Source organism: Ranitomeya variabilis, chromosome 4, assembly GCF_051348905.1.
Source record: "Ranitomeya variabilis isolate aRanVar5 chromosome 4, aRanVar5.hap1, whole genome shotgun sequence".
In the NCBI taxonomy this organism is placed as follows: domain Eukaryota; kingdom Metazoa; phylum Chordata; class Amphibia; order Anura; family Dendrobatidae; genus Ranitomeya; species Ranitomeya variabilis.
In genome coordinates this window covers 741,121,436-741,130,923 of record NC_135235.1, presented here as the reverse complement: position 1 = coordinate 741,130,923, position 9,488 = coordinate 741,121,436, and positions in this window count along the sequence as shown.

The following is a 9,488-nucleotide window of genomic DNA, read 5'->3' as shown; positions in this document are numbered from 1 at the left end:
GGATACATGGAGATAGTGAATGGGCTACACACACACAAACATAAAATGACTTTGATTAGTGAACATGATAGGCCGCTCCGAACAAATGTGTTTTGAGGGAGCGCCTAAAACTATGCCAATTGTGGATGGTCCTAATATCTTGGGGCAGAGCTTTCCAGAGGATTGGTGCAACATGGGAGAAGTCTTGGAGTTGGGAGGTACGAAAGTTGTTTGCAGAGTGCAGTGGTCGGTTAGGCCGATAGCCCAAAATAATGTAGATGTAAGGGGTGCCACACTCTGGAGAACTTTGTGGGTGAGAACAAGTATTTTGAATTGGGTTCTATAATGAATGAGCAGTCAGTGTAACGACTGGCGAAGAGCAGACACATCTGAATATCGATTAGCTAGATGGACAACCCTGGCTGCTGCATTAAGAATAGACTGGGGAGGGGAAAATCAAGTAAGGGGAAAGCCAATTAATAGAGCATTACAGTAATCCAGGCGGGAGAGGATCAAGGCGACAGTGAGGGTTTTAGTTGTTTCCATGGTGAGAAAAGGGCGGATTATAGAGATGTTTTTTAGGTGTAAGTGGCACGAGCGGGCAAGAGATTGTATATGGGATGTGAAGGAGAGATTGGAGTCAAACACAACACCCAGACAGCGCGCCTGCTGCCGGGGTGTTATTATGGTGCCACCTACAGAGAGGGAAATGTCAGATTTAGGGAGGTTAGTAGATGGAGACTTCTTCTGTGATCGGATCGATTGTGGAGAGTGAGCCAGGGGAAATGCAGGGAGGGATGGGAGTCACTGCACTTGGTGCCTGGCAGTGGATTTCCTGATGGATATTATCTATTTTCTCTATAAAGTAGGAGGCCAGGTCATCAGCACAAATGTCTGTGAATAGGGGCTTGTGCTTTTGGCCTGAGGAGGGAGTGAAAGGTGTCAAAAAGTTTCTTGGGGTTGTTGGATAGTGAGGCGATCAGGGTGGTGAAGTAGGTCTGTTTGGAGAAGTGAAGGGCAGAATTATAGGTTCTTAACATAAATTTGAAGTGTATGAAGTCTTCTGGTGTGTAACTTTTCCTCCATAAGCGTTCAGCACACGTAGAGCATCGCTGGAGAAATCGGGTTTGTGATGTGAGCCAGGGCTGTTTAATCTATGTTTGGAGGTTCTGAGGGTGAGGGGGAGCTACTTGGTCAAGGGTGCTTCTAGAGCAAAGGTCTCAAACTGCATTCCTCGAGGGCCTCAAACCATGCGTGTTTTCAAGATTTCCTTAGCATTGCACAAGGTGCTGGAATCATTCTGCACAGGTGATTAAATTGTCACCTGTGCAATACAAGGAAATCCTGAAAACATGACCTGTTTGCAGCCCTTGAGGAATGCAGTTTGAGACTTCTGTTCTAGAGTGTCATTGTATTGATGTACAGTCAGATCAGGACAGGAAAAAGAGGAGACTGAGGACAATGATGAGTGTAGGGAGTCTGAAAGTGTATGAGGGTTAATAGCATGTAGATTTCTGAATGTGTGGTAGGTAGGAGTGTGCTGGGGTTGGTGAGGATTTGTGAGCGTGAAAGAGAGAATGTTGTGGTCAAAGAGGGGAAGCAGTGAGTTATCTAGGCAGGAGATTGAACAGCCTCACAAAGACCAGGTCAAGGGTTTTTCTGTCTTTGTGTGTTTCAGAGGTTGAGAGCTGTGAGAGGCCTAGAGAAGTGGTTAGTGATAGAAGCTGGGATGCAGATGTGGAAGTGGGGGTGATAATGGGGCTGTTGAAGTCTCCCAGGATAAGGGTTGGTAGCTCTGAGGACATGAAGTGCATCAGCCAGGCATAGAAATGTTCCAGGAAGTGGGTGGGTGAGTCTGGGGGCCAGTATATGACCGTTACTCCGAGGGAGAGGGGACGAAAGAGCCTGATGGTGTGGACCTCAAAAGAAGGGAATGAGAGTGATGGAACTGGGGGGATGACCTGGAAAGTGCATTGTGGGGACAGGAGTATGCCGACTCCACCATCATGTCTGTTTGTGGGTCTCGGGGAATGTGAGAATTGTAAGCCACCATGGGAAATGGCATCAGGAGAGACAGTGTCAGAATCCTGAATCCAGGTTTCCGTGAGGGCCAACAGATTACAAGAGTTTTTCAGAAAGTAATTGTGTCAGAAAGAAAGCTTCTTACATACAGACCGTGGATTCCAAAGGGCACAATTAAAAGAAGGAGATGAAGGAGTGCAACTAATATTAGTAAGGTTTCGATGTGAGGTAGGGTTAGGGTTGAGGTTGGGGGATGGTGGACCGGGTTGGGGGATATGTCCCCTGAAACCAGTAGGAGTAGGAAGATAAAGAGCAAGTAGTTTGGGGAATTGTACGAAGTTTTTTTGTGCAGTGTGTGTGGGCAAGATGGGCTGAGGTTTTTCAGGAAGGTGAGAAGTGCATGGGAGCTGTACATAGGAGAAGGAAGGAGAGAGGAGCTGATGTATATGAGTTGAGATGGAGGGGGGATGGTGCGGTGAAAGTGGATGGCAAGGGAATATAGCAGGATAGAAATAAAGCACATGGATAGAAAGGAGAGCAGAGTGTGGGTTGCCTGACTACTGCCCTGACTAACTGCCATGAAATGTATTTTGTTGGGATTTTACATGATACCAACACAAAGAAGCAAGTATTTGGTACGTGGTAACTTTGGTAACTCCTTTGAGTTAATACTTTGTAGGACCACTTTTTGTTGCAATTACTTCTGAAACTTTTTGGTGGTGTGTCTTTGTCAGCTTTGCCCATCTAGAGGCTGACATTTTTGCCCATTTTTCTTTGCAAAATAGCTCTAACTATAGGAGACGCCTGGGAACACAAATTTTCAAGTCTTGTCACAGATTCTCAATGGGATTTGGGTTTGGACTGTGACTAGGCCGTTCACACACACATGGATATGCTTTGAACTAAACCATACATTGTAGCTCTGGCAGCATTTAGGGTTGTTATTCTGTTGAAAGGTGAACCTATGCCCTAGTTTCAATTTTTTACAGCCCCTAACAGGTGTTCCTCCAGGATTGCATCCTCCTGTATTTAGCACCATCCATCTTCCTATCAACTCTGACCAGCTTCCCTGCCTTTGTTAAACAAAGCCTCCATACAGCTTGATGCTGCTACCACCATGTGTAACCGTGGGGATGATGTTTTCAAGGTGCAGTGCAGTGCTAGATTTTTGTCACACATAGCTTTTAGCATTTAGCCCAAAATGTTCTACTTTGGTCTCATCTGCCACTTCTTCCACATGCTCGCTGTGTCCCTACAGTGCTTTTTGTAAACTGCAAACCGCCCTTCTTATGTCTCTCTCCCTGCCAGTCTTCCATAAAGGCCAGATTTGTGGAGTCTATGACTAATAGTCATCCTGTGGACAGATTTTCCCACCTGAGCTGTGGATCTCTGCAGCTCCCCCCTAGAGATTGACCATGTGCCTCTTGGCTGCTTCTCTAATTAGTGCTCTCCTTGATTGGGATGTCAGTGTGGATGGACAGCCATTTCTTGGTAGGTTTGCAGTTGTGCCATACTACCTCCATTTTTGGATGTTAGATTGAACAGTGCTCCATGAGATGCTCAGAACTTGGGATATTTTTTTTAACCTAACCCTGCTTTACTCATCTTCACTTTATCCCTGACCTGCCTGGTTGGCTCCTTGTTTTTCATGATGCTGTTTGATTCCTTAACTTCTCAAACAAATATTTGAGGCCTTTGCAGAACAGCTGTAGTTATATTGAGAAGAAATTACACACAGGTGGACTAAGTTTACAAATTATGTGACTGAAGGCAATAGTTCTCTCAGAATTTTATTTAGGGGTGTTAAGGAATGAACAGGTAGAATCACACAGATCTCCTGGCTTTTACCAATTTGTCAATGAACAGTACTCCACTGCCTCCTATAGTCAGGACAATTGCGCAATTGACTGATGAGTTATGGACAAGGCTGCAGCTGTTTTCACTACTAGGCCAGTTATTGGGGAACTCACAGTGAGCATATAGCATACACACATCTGATTCCAAGGCGTGGAATTGATATATACAGTGGCATGTAAAAGTTTTGGCACCCCTGGTTAAAATTACTGTTATTTTTCAACAGTTAAGCACGTTGAAAATTAAATAATTTCAAAAAGGCCTAAACTTAAAGATTACACATTTCTTTGTGTTTTAGGCAAAAAGCAATATTTTCCATTTTACAAATTACAAAAAGGAAAATAAACAAACATTTGGGCACCCTGCATGGTTAGTACCTAGTAGCAGCCCCTTTTAAAGTATCACAACTTGTAAACACTTCTTATAGCCAGACAAGAGTTTTTCAATTCTTGTTTGAGGGAGTTTCATCTATTCTTCCTTGGAAACGTCTTCCAGTTATGTGAGATTCCTGGGTCGTCTTGCATCCTCTGCTAATTTGAGGTCTAGTAATAGATTTTCAATGATGTTCAGATCAGGGGACTGTGAAGGCCATTGTAAAACCTTCGGCTTATGCCTTTTGAGGTAGTTTATTGTGGATTTTGCCATGTGTTTACGGTCATTGCCCATTTTTAGAAGCCATCCTCCTTTCAACGTTAACTTTTTTATAGATCAAGAATTTGTTGAAATGTCATTGAATCCATTTTTCCTTCTACCTGGCAAATGTTCCTTGTGCCATTGTATGCAACACAACCCAAAAGCATGATTGATCTACCCCCATGCTTAATGGTTGGTGAGCTGTTCTTTTCCTGAAATTCTGTGCCTTTTTTTTCTACACACATTCCTTTGATCATTCTGGCCAAAGAGTTCTATTTTAACCTCATCAATCCACAGCACTTGTTTCCAAAATGCATCAGGCTTGTTTTAATGTTCTTTTGCATACTTTTGATACTGAATTTTATGGCGATAATCAACAAGAAAAAGCCTACTGACAAATTATGCACACCAATAAGACATATAAAGTTAATAAAAATACAAAACTGATTTTATTGAACAATCCAACAACATCACAAACAATTAAAACATAATTAAAAAATACACACCATCCATAATACACAGGAAATAGAGATCCAATAACAATATATAATATAGCCACCCCACACAAAATACACCTGGTATGATATGGCGATGTATTTTGATGGAGGGCTCCCTCCTTATATAGCTTCGAGATCTAGTTGGTTATCTTTATTTATGGGTTATTATTAACCCTTTTTCCTTCTCCCTCCTCCCCTTCCCCATTCTTGGCTGGTTTTGCACTTTATATATGGGGTAACGGTTTCATATATGCTACACACAGCCGGCTGGCGTGTGGTTACCTAGTACATCATATTATGCCTGCTTTTTGATGCATTTTCATCTTCCCATGAGCCATTAGTTTGGGGTCGTTGTATTTTGTGTGGGGTGGCTATATTATATATTGTTATTGGATCTCCATTTCCTGTGTATTATGGATGGTGTGTATTTTTTAATTATGTTTTAATTGTTTGTGATGTTGTTGGATTGTTCAATAAAATCAGTTTTGTATTTTTATTAACTTTATATGTATTATTGGTGTGCATAATTTGTCAGTAGGCTTTTTCTTGTTGATTCTTGTAGTTTATTACTGACCTTGCACCCATTATCTGCCTTATTGTCTTACGGCGGTGCACCCAATGCTCTGTTCATTTTGAATTTTATGGCGATGACGCAGAAGAGGTTTTCTTCTGATGACTCTTTCATGAAGGCCATATTTGTGGAGGTGTCTCTGAACAGTAAAACAATTGCCACAACTCCAGAGTCTGCTAGATCTTTCTTAAAGTCTTTTGCAGTCAAGCGGTTGATCTGATTTGCCTCTCTAGAAATCTTATGAGCAGCTCTCACTCAGCTTCATATAGCCTTCTCCTGCTTTGTGGACCTCCACCATTTGCAGAGTCCTAGGCAGCAGCTTAGGAGAGCTCATGACTGCTGTTTCATGGCCCAAGGTTAGAGGAGGCTGGGTTTTTATAAAGCTGAACAAAAATTGGCATCACCTGGTCTTTCCTAACAAGGACAGTGAACAAGCCATAACCCTAACAGGCGAAGTAAGGTCTTAAACCTGGGTCAAAGTTATCTGAGCACCCAAATCTCCAAGGGTGTCCAATTTTTTTTTCATAAATTTATTCTCCTTGTTTTAATTTTTAAAATATAAAAAGATGACACACGTTTTATTTGTTTTGCCTAAAATACAAAGGAAATATGTCATCTTTAACTTTTAAGCCTTTCATCTTCAACTTGCTTAACTGTTCACAATAACAGTAATTTTGATCAGGAGTGCGCAATAATTTACATGCCACTTTATACCCCAGCGCGGTCACTGTCAAACTTCAAAATAACAAAAAGAACTAGCTTCCACCACCAATCCTTTTATATAATCCAATTGTACACGTATTACAGTTGATGTATTGCTTCAGCGGTGCGGTTTATAGAGCAAGAGGAATGGATCAATTAAATTTGTATATATTTAATCCAAAAAGTAGGCAGTGTTTTTAAAAATATATAAAGTTGTTACAAAATGGACAAAATAATACTGTATATGCAATCAAAAAAAGGATAGCAGAAGAAATGTACTAAACCTGATGTCACATGGCTGGCTCTGACTATTCTGAAGGGACAGCATGGTGGCCCAGTGGTTAGCACTGCAGCTTTGCAGTGCTGGAGTCCTGGGTTCAAATCGCACCAGGACAACATCTGAAAGGAGTTTGTATGTTCTCACTGTGTTTGCGTAGGTTTTCTCCGGGTTCTCCGGTTTCCTCCCACATTCCAAAGACATACTGATAGGGAATTTAGATTGTGTGCCTCATTGGGGACAGCAATGATAATGTATGTAAAGCGCTGTGGAATATGTTGGCGCTACATAAATAAAGAGATTATTATTAAGGGGAGCTTTTAGTTTACAGTGCACTGTATCTCCCAGGACTAACACTGAGCATAGCTCAGTATTTTCTTTTATGAACACAAGTAATGCCCACATATTTCCCTTCCGGTGACACATAGCAGGGCTGGTTATGGAATGTAGCTGGTCTTCAGAAAATTATGGGCTCAACTTCCTCAATTTCTTTGCCCCTGGAGGTCCCAGGTGGGTGATTGTTATGACCCCAGTGGACAGGGTCTCAGAGGAACGTGTAAGTCTGCGAGATTCAAAAATCCAGCTCATAGGGCTGTGGTAACTGGGTTGACCAAATAGCTACTCCTAACGCCAACACTAGAAGTAGCCGGGGATCATGCCTACGGTGATCGCTATATGACTCGCGCCAGCCGGAGAATCTAACTACCCCTAGGAGAAGAAAACAAAGACCTCTCTTGCCTCCAGAGAAAGGGACCCCAAAGCAAGATACAAGCCCCCCACAAATAATAACGGTGAGGTAAGAGGAAATGACAAACACAGAAATGAACCAGGTTCAGCAAAGAGAGGCCAGCTTACTAATAGCAGAATATAGCAAGATAACTTTTCTGGTCAACAAAAACCCTATAAAAATCCACGCTGGAGATTCAAGAACCCCCGAACCGTCTAACGGTCCGGGGGGAGAACACCAGCCCCCTAGAGCTTCCAGCAAAGGTCAGGATACAGATTGGAACAAGCTGGACAAAAATACCAAACTAAACAAAAGCAAAAAGCAAGGAAGCAGACTTAGCTTGAAATACAGGAACCAGGATCATAGGACAAGAGCACAACAGATTAGCTCTGATTTCCACGATGCCAGGCATAGAACTGAAGGTCCAGGGAGCTTATATAGCAACGCCCCTGAACTAACGGCCCAGGTGAGGATATAGGAAAAAACAGAAGCTCCAGAGTCAAATCACTAATGACCACTAGAGGGAGCAAAAAGCAAAATCACAACAGTACCCCCCCCCCTTAGTGAGGGGTCACCGAACCCTCACCACGACCACCAGGGCGATCAGGACGAGCGGCGTGAAAGGCACGAACTAAATCGGCCGCATGAACATCAGAGGCGACCACCCAGGAATTATCTTCCTGACCATAGCCTTTCCACTTGACCAGGTACTGAAGCCTCCGCCTGGAGAGACGAGAATCCAAGATCTTCTCCACCACGTACTCCAACTCGCCCTCAACCAACACCGGAGCAGGAGGCTCAGCAGAAGGAACCACAGGCACAACGTACCGCCGCAACAAGGACCTATGAAACACGTTGTGGATAGCAAACGACACAGGAAGATCCAGGCGAAAGGATACAGGATTAAGGATTTCCAATATCTTGTAAGGACCAATAAAACGAGGTTTAAATTTGGGAGAGGAAACCTTCATAGGAACAAAGCGGGAAGAAAGCCACACCAAATCCCCAACACGTAGTCGGGGACCCACACCGCGGCGGCGGTTGGCAAAGCGCTGAGCCCTCTCCTGTGACAACTTCAAGTTGTCCACCACAAGATTCCAGATCCGCTGCAACCTATCCACCACAGAATCCACCCCAGGGCAGTCAGAAGGTTCCACATGACCCGAAGAAAAACGAGGGTGGAAACCAGAGTTGCAGAAAAACGGCGAAACCAAGGTGGCGGAACTAGCCCGATTATTAAGGGCAAACTCAGCCAACGGCAAGAAGGTCACCCAATCGTCCTGATCAGCAGAGACAAAACACCTCAAATAAGCCTCCAAAGTCTGATTAGTTCGCTCCGTCTGTCCATTAGTCTGAGGATGGAAAGCAGACGAAAACGACAAGTCAATGCCCATCCTACTACAAAAGGATCGCCAGAATCTGGAAACGAACTGGGATCCTCTGTCTGACACAATATTCTCAGGGATGCCGTGCAAACGAACCACGTTCTGGAAAAACACAGGAACCAGATCGGAAGAGGAAGGCAGCTTAGGCAAAGGAACCAAATGGACCATCTTGGAGAAGCGATCACATATCACCCAGATAACAGACATGCCTTGAGACACCGGAAGATCAGAAATGAAATCCATGGAGATATGTGTCCAAGGTCTCTTAGGGACAGGCAAGGGCAAGAGCAACCCGCTGGCACGAGAACAGCAAGGCTTAGCTCGAGCACAAGTCCCACAGGACTGTACAAATGACCGCACATCCCTAGACAAGGAAGGCCACCAAAAGGATCTGGCCACCAGATCTCTGGTGCCAAAAATTCCTGGGTGACCTGCCAACACCGAGGAATGAACCTCGGAAATGACTCTGCTGGTCCACTTATCAGGCACAAACAGTCTGTCAGGTGGACAAGAATCAGGCCTATCAGCCTGAAATCTCTGCAACACACGTCGCAGATCTGGAGAAATAGCTGACAAGATAATACCATCCTTAAGAATACCAACAGGTTCAGCGACTCCAGGAGCATCAGGCACAAAGCTCCTGGAACGAGCATCGGCCTTCACATTTTTTGAACCTGGTAAATACGAGACAACAAAGTCAAAACGGGAGAAAAACAATGACCAGCGGGCCTGTCTAGGATTCAGGCGTTTAGCAGACTCGAGATACATCAGATTTTTGTGATCAGTCAAGACCACCACACGATGCTTAGCACCCTCGAGCCAATGACGCCACTCCTCAAAT